The sequence below is a fragment of the Venturia canescens genome, chromosome 10, assembly GCF_019457755.1.
Source record: "Venturia canescens isolate UGA chromosome 10, ASM1945775v1, whole genome shotgun sequence".
Classification (NCBI taxonomy): Eukaryota; Metazoa; Arthropoda; class Insecta; order Hymenoptera; family Ichneumonidae; genus Venturia; species Venturia canescens.
In genome coordinates, this window is record NC_057430.1 from 1,237,180 (window position 1) to 1,245,068 (window position 7,889).

The window sequence follows — 7,889 nt, forward strand, 5'->3', positions numbered from 1 at the left end:
CAATCATTGTCGGGATGCTCCTGCCCCCACCGACCTTCTAGCATCCATCGGATGCCGAACGCATCGAAATCATACACACGATCCTTCCACTCGTCATTAAGCCGACGTAAATAGCTCCGTTCGCCCCGCCTCCTCTTCATGAAGGAGATGTAGATCACATCCCAAATTCCCTGCAAAATTCAAACAAAAGGGAAACCATTATACTACAAACTACTATAAACCACCCCAAAAATCCAAGAAAATCGAATCAAAATACTTACAGCAAACGCGTTTGTAAACCGACGACGAGCCATGACTATACTTCAATATAGAGAGAATAGCAGCGATCTCGAGAAGACTCGGAAGCGTAATGAGGAACCTTCTAGCTCCTCGAATAACCGAACTCGGAAACCCTAAGCGCCCTTCCCCTACCCTATTCAAATTAGCCAAATTCTTACATACTAGACTCTGAAAAAAAAAAAAAAAAAAAAAAAAAAGGAAGACAGTGGTATCCACAGACACAATCACACACCCACACATCTCAAAAGGAAACGGGAACACGTAATAACCCACTAACCATAATTCTCGTATAAACACCAAAACCAGTTCTGTTCGAATTTCACATAAAATATATTCTTTTTTAGACAAAATGATTTTCCTCGGAACCACCCTTTTATTAATCACCCTCGGACTGAAAGATGCATGGACCTTTAAGGCACATAATATCCAACAAATCACTAATCGCGCAGGAATCTATTACGAACCAATGCACGAGGTCCACTTTACACGCACCGAATGGCGACTCACCACATTTATAGATCTGAAACCATTCGAGGACCACCAACCAACGTTCGCCGAGGTACAAGTAATGGAACACCTATGCCGGTACCACCTAGAAAATCATTGCAAAACGCTTATCAACAAAGACGATATCACACTGAAGAGCACCATCATCAACAAATACTTCGCCTACATCCGAAAACAAAAGGGAATCGAACCAATTGCCAGCAGACGAAGCATCCCATTTGGATTCGTCGGGACAATCAGCAAGAGCCTATTCGGGACCCTCACCACAGACGACGCCTCCTATTTTAACACCGAAATAGACAAACTATACGAGGACCAAAAGAAAATAGCTGTCCTCGCCAAAAATCTAACTCACGTCGTAAAATCCGAAATACACGAATTATCCGACCGACTGAACAAACTGGAAAAAACTCACAATCTAAAATGGCAAAACTTAGCAGAATCACTCCACAATGCTACAACCACACTAGACGCCCGAGAAACAATAATGGAATGGCGAAACAGCATAGGAAACGTAGCCGAAACATATGTCGAGAGCCTCCGCGCCATCGTAAACGCGATACACTTTATTAAGCTTGGACTTCTTCACCCGGAACTTCTCAACCCCAGCACACTGGATCTCATAGTCAAAAGTTTTACGGAAACCCACCATCGATACCTTTTTCCAATTCCCCTCGACGAAATACACTCCGGAACCCTATCTAAAATCTCCCGTCTAGCGGCCTCCTACCACAATAAAAAAATAATCATCGTAATTAACATCCCTTTGTTGGAACCTACCAAATTCCTCCTCTACAAACTTCATCCCTGTCCTATACCCCAAGAAATCGGAAACAATAGTCAAGGAGCGGCATACGTGCAACCAAGAGCCTCGCATATTATTATCTCAAAGGAACTGGATCAGTACGCATTCGTACCTGAAAATGACCCGCCCAGATGCCAACACCTGCGCAACTTTCAAATCTGTTCACCCAGCTATCCAATTTTCGAAGTCTCGCGACATCAAAATTGCGAACTCATGTTATTGACAGATGGGGGACACTACTCATACCAGGACTGCGACATCAAAGTCGTGAAGAAACAGGCTCCATATTGGAAACAATTAGACACAATGTCCGGATGGTTATTTTCACTACCACGACCCGAGAGGATCCAAATCCTATGTGATCATGAGGTGGCAATAGTCATCGAAATAAAAGACACCGGGATCCTAAAGCTAAAACCGGGTTGCATCGCCAAAACTAATTATGTAACCATCTCGGGAAGCCAAACACTCGAGGGAACCATCAAAGAAACATATGTACCAGCATCGAGCCTAGACCTGAACGTTCTCGTTCCGAATATTTCACTTTACAAGCCCCTTCAGAACATCGAAACAATAGACCCGACGCCTGCAGTCGTAAGTCAAACGTCGGCCAACGGCCCAATTTTTGACGCCAGTCTGAGCGAGATAGAGCTAGAACTTATGGAGATCGCCTCACACAAACGAGAGCGACAAGGGCAGACCCAATATACCACCTTGGCCATTTATGGAGAAATCATCCTGGCCACAAGCTTCTTGATCTATTTGCTGCGATCACACGTTCTATGGTATACAAAAAAAATCTGCAGCCGGCGTCGAAAAATCGCACGACCGGTCGAAGATGACGACGATCAACCTGAGCAAGGGGAGCCACTGCAGTCAACATACAAAAGGGAAGACAACTACGATGTTCCACCCACGCCCCATCCGGTCTTTTTCCACGAGATGTCAACACAAACCACCGTCTGAAACAAACCACAATCCACGTATTTCGTATTTTACATATATACTTACCTCAACGTCCTAGTTAATAAGTCTTTTTACCTGATGTTTAAACAATATTTTTTAGTGTAAAATCTTCCATTCTTAATTTTAGGTATAAAATTTATGCATATCGAATTCTCAGATACTTCCAAATTCAATAATAGTTCAGGCAAAGCATCTCTACCTACCTCCGCACCATTCATCCCAACTCTGGCCGTAATACACGTCGTAAACTCACCTCGAATCTCCACTATGGCATAGGCATCCTTAAAATGCAAGATCATTTGCATCACCGAAAATTAAAAGACGCGACTAAGATCGTTCAGCGTCGTCAAAAGAAAACGAGTCTGTCGTCCATAAAAGGGACACGCAGAAACCACTGAACGTGGAAGTATATCTATACCAGGGTATATATATATATATTCCACTAGTACCCTCTCGTTGCATCGACCATTCAGCCGTCTAAAGCCTGAGAGAGAGAGGAATAATATCACTAATTACGTGCCACAAAATCCACAAATACCTATACCCCTCGCTCAACCCAAACTCCTGACCTATATAGGATGCAAGCCTTCTGAACCAACAAAAATTTAACCCTTTACCATTACCATTCAAACATATTTTCACATGTTTTTTAAAAAAAGAAAAAAATATTCAATATGCATGAATTTACAGACACCGAGGACGGTGCCTAATCTAAGTGGGGAGGTGTCACAACCGACGTTAAATTTTTATTATTTTATTTTTCTTTTGCAACTTAACTAAAACAAACTCGAACTAAGTGCGCATATCACCTAATCAAAACACCGAATATAACGCATAAACATATCATTACCAAAGACACGTGCCTGACGCAAGTGTTCTGGGTTTTACGAAACTCCCATCCGAGCACTACTGCCCTAAATTTCGGGGATTCATCGATTGATTACACAGATGTTTTTTCCTTATAAGGACCGAAAAATAGAACTCTGAACACTTGTGCCCAAGGTAACGATAACAAACCCCACCTATTTGACCCAAATCTAGCCCTATAAAAAGGCCAAGATTTGCGGTACAAATTGCATTCCGTTCCGTACCTAGAGTCGCGTTTATACTGTTCGCAGTAGTTCGGTTGTCATTCGGTTAAGCCGTCTTATACTTAACCTCTGGACGAACTCCAGGTCTTCCGTAGAAGAGAGCGAGTCGACTCCAGCAACGAAGGTGTTAAGGTATTTTTGCTCCGATTCGAGACTTTAAACATTCCTCCAATCGCCTCGACTAGTGACTTCAAATATTTACGACCGATCGCGAAATCTAATAACGACCGCGCATCGACGAGTTGAAGACACCTCTCCGGTAACGTACCACGTATCATACCGAATCGTATCACTTATTGTAACTTACGCAATATCCAGAATACATAGAGAATCCTAGATCCCTCTATCATATTCTACGATTGTACTTTACTAACACCTTACGTTGTATCACGAACATATAGAGAATCCTAGATCTCTCTATTATGTTCTACTACTGTATTTTACTAAAAATCTATTTTCATTAAAGAGTGTATAAGGAATCCTAGATTTCTTTGTCCACGACTTTTAATACCTTTCCTCAATCGCAACTAGACAAAAGCAAGACTTCTCGAGGTCTCTCAGCGTGCGCCCACGATACTCGAACGAGTATATCTATATAATAACGCTCTGCGTATACATGCTGAATGGAAAAGTCTATGGGACATAGCGTTTGCCGCTCGACGCTCAAACACCCGAACCTTTCCTTCACGCCCCTCCGGACGTGACATCATACTGAACGTCATTTTGACAGGTGAGGTTATGATCCCCAAAGTGCTGTTGTGTGCGGACTCTAATTAATAAATGAAAATGGTTAGTGAAAAGTGGTTAATATTTATTTTGTTAAAACTTGTAGTATACTAAACCGGTATAAAAGCGGCCGCGTAAATGTAGACTGTGATCTGTGTGTGCAAATAAAAAATATAAAAAATGCGCGATGCATATGTCAATGAAACTTTTCAAGATTTCATTACTTCATTCGATTGGAAATAAGTGTCAACTGAGATAATCTTTCAATTAAACCAGAGTGCGCGGAATATTAATCAGTGTAAATATATCGTCAGTTACGTGATTATCAAGAGACTCGGTAGAGTCTCGGGACAAGTACATTGACAGTCCTGTCGTCTGCTGGCCTGAGGCTTTCGCCGAGACTATCTTTTCTCTGAATAAAACGATTCGCGGTAGTGGGGGTAAAACTGGCATGTCATTTTCTAGAATTGCGGAGCTCAAGAGATGTTTTGTTAAGCGAAAATTAGTTTGGAGACTAAATTTCAAAATCTCTTTCGAATGAGCCCGAAACCAACACGATCAGTAGCGTAATTGCTGAGAAAAAACTTTGCACAGGCTCAAGATTATGCAAAAGTTACTACCACATTTAGAAATTTGACATGTCTGGATATAATCCCATCAAAGGCCTCATGTCCCTCGGTCTAACTTCGCGGCGGTGTCGCGGACTGACGTCACATGCCGAAAGCTCGAAAGTCACCAGCCGAAGTTTCACGTCATGTTGACGTTTGGGGTTATGATGTTATGAAGTGCGTGCGGGATAACTAAAAATATAATTTTCGTCATCTAACGAAGTGCATATTACTATTTATTTCGTTAAATTTTGTGATATACTAAACCAGTATCAAAGCGGCCGCGTAAATGTAGTCTGTGATAAATGTGTGCGAAAAAGGATAACCGAAAAAAATTTCACAAATCTTGAAAAAACATTATGTTTAAAAAAAAACTATTCTGTATCTATTTTTTTAAGTATCAAAAGTATCAAATAACAAGTAAAAAATAAAAAACCGAAAAATCGCGCTTGAAATCATTTTGGAAACCGATGCCTCATTCTTCTTATTTGATTCGAACAGCTAAATCAATTTAAAAATATTCAATCTAATTTACGTGCAGCATTTAAATTTATTATATCAATTCGATGCCAAGTATTTTCTAATAAATTGAAAAAAGTTACCATTTGAGTTACGTGCAGCACTAAAATTTATGATATCAATCGAAGGACAAGTAATTTATGAGTAACTCCAAATTTTGACATTATTAAATTGGGCTAAGAAGCTTTTAAATCCAAAAAAATCACATGCAAGCTAGTCATTTCTTACTCTACGGTGGCAGAGGCTTATAAGAAAATCGATTCTTTTCAGACTTTCAGGAGCTGCTGATATTATTCACAATATTCGACGTCGATTAGATCGATACAAATTATGTTTAAATATGAGTTAAAAGTACTTGTCCGGCCCATCACTTTCTATTAAAATTGTTTATTCAAATAAAAATCAGGGCTTTTTTAGAACTGATGGAGCACAAATATTCATGCAGAGGGAATTTAGAGAGTTATTTTCAAGTAATTTTCCCTTAATTGCACTAATTTAATAAGAATGGAAACGAATTGTCCTGTAATATACAAGGAATGTTATTGTGCATCGATAAATAAAAAACATTTTGCACATTAAATATGTTCAAACTTCCAAAATAACTGCCCAGTTTGTATTGCAATGACGGCAATTTTTACTTCTCACTTTTTCCAGCGAACGAATTTCGTTCGGCATAACGAACCTATACTATTATTAAGAACATTAAACTAATAATAAATCGCATTTCAAGAAATTTTTAATCGGATGCTGCCATCCAATTTCGTTTGTTTATGATTGATTTTTATTTGAATGAATAGTGATTGGCCGGACAAGTACTTTTAACTCATATTTAAACATAATTGGTATCGATCCAATCGACGTCGAATATTGTGAATAATATCAGCAGCTCCTGAAAGTCTGAAAAGAATCGATTTTCTTATAAGCCTCTGCCACCGTAGAGTAAGAAATGACTAGCTTGCATGTGATTTTTTTGGATTTAAAAGCTTCTTAGACCAATTTAATAATGTCAAAATTTGGAGTTACTCATAAATTACTTGTCCTTCGATTGATATCATAAATTTTAGTGCTGCACGTAACTCAAATGGTAACTTTTCTCAATTTATTAGAAAATACCAGAGATCGGCAAAAAAGTTTTTACGAATCTCGAGTATTCAAGTACTAGAGAATGAGTAATTGATCAAAGAAAAGTCCCGAATATTCGATTATTCGGTACTTGATGAAACAAAAGTCCCAAGTACTGAAAGAATTGGTAATTCGTCAGGAAAAAATCTCGAATATTCGATTATTCGATACTTGATGAAACGAAAGTCTCAAGTACTGAGGGAATTGGTAATTGGACGAGGAAAAATCCCAAATATTCGATTATTCGGTACTTGATGAATCGAAAGTCTCAAGTACTGAGGGAATTGGTAATTGGATGAGGAAAAGTCCCAAATATTCGATTATTCGGTACTTGATGAATCGAAAGTCTCAAGTACTGAGGGAATTGGTAATTGGCCGAGGAAAAGTCCCAAATATTCGATTATTCGGTACTTGATATGAAACAAAAGTCTCAAGTACTGAAAAAGGAATTGGCGATTGGTAAGGGAAAAGTCCCGAATATTTGATTATTCAGCACTTGATAATATCCAAAGGAGCAGAAGAAAATATGCTATGAGAGAATTATGAAATTTCAGGGTATGAAAGTATGAACGAGAAAATGTTAACCAACATGGATGATACGAGAGAAAGGGGGGGGGGGGGAGGATGGGAGGGAGGGAGGGAGATGGAGATGGAGAGAGAGATAGTTGTGTTCATTCCATGTTCTTGTTCCGACATTCATTCAAGGAAAGAACAATTTCAATACATTTTTTGAAATCCTTTCTTATATTGATTCATTAATAGTCATATTTTATATTTTTACATATTGACATTATAATCATGTTGAAATATTATTTCATTTATCATTGTTAAAGTCTATCTCTATACATTCAACAATTCCCTTTCTTGTTATCATTTACATTATCATCATTGCTTTCGTCGTTATCTCTTTATTTTTTATTATCACATTGTTTCAGATATTTTGCATTGCTTTACTTTTTTATAGTATTCCTGTACTTCTCTTTAAGTTCAATTCGCCTTTACATACCTCAATTTTTTCATAGCTGAATGAATCGATAATTTTATTTTGCTTCCATTGAGTACATTAAATTTATGTCCGACAGATCGTGTCGCTCAGTTATTTCATTATTCGTATAAGTTGTACAACAGAATTGTGTCGCAATAAACTTTTTTTGGGTGGCGACCCTTTTTTTACTTTTATCATTTATTATTTCGCTTTGGAATTACATTTCATTAAAACCCTCAATTCGAAGTTTTCATCGCTTAATTTATTGTATTTTGGTAAAT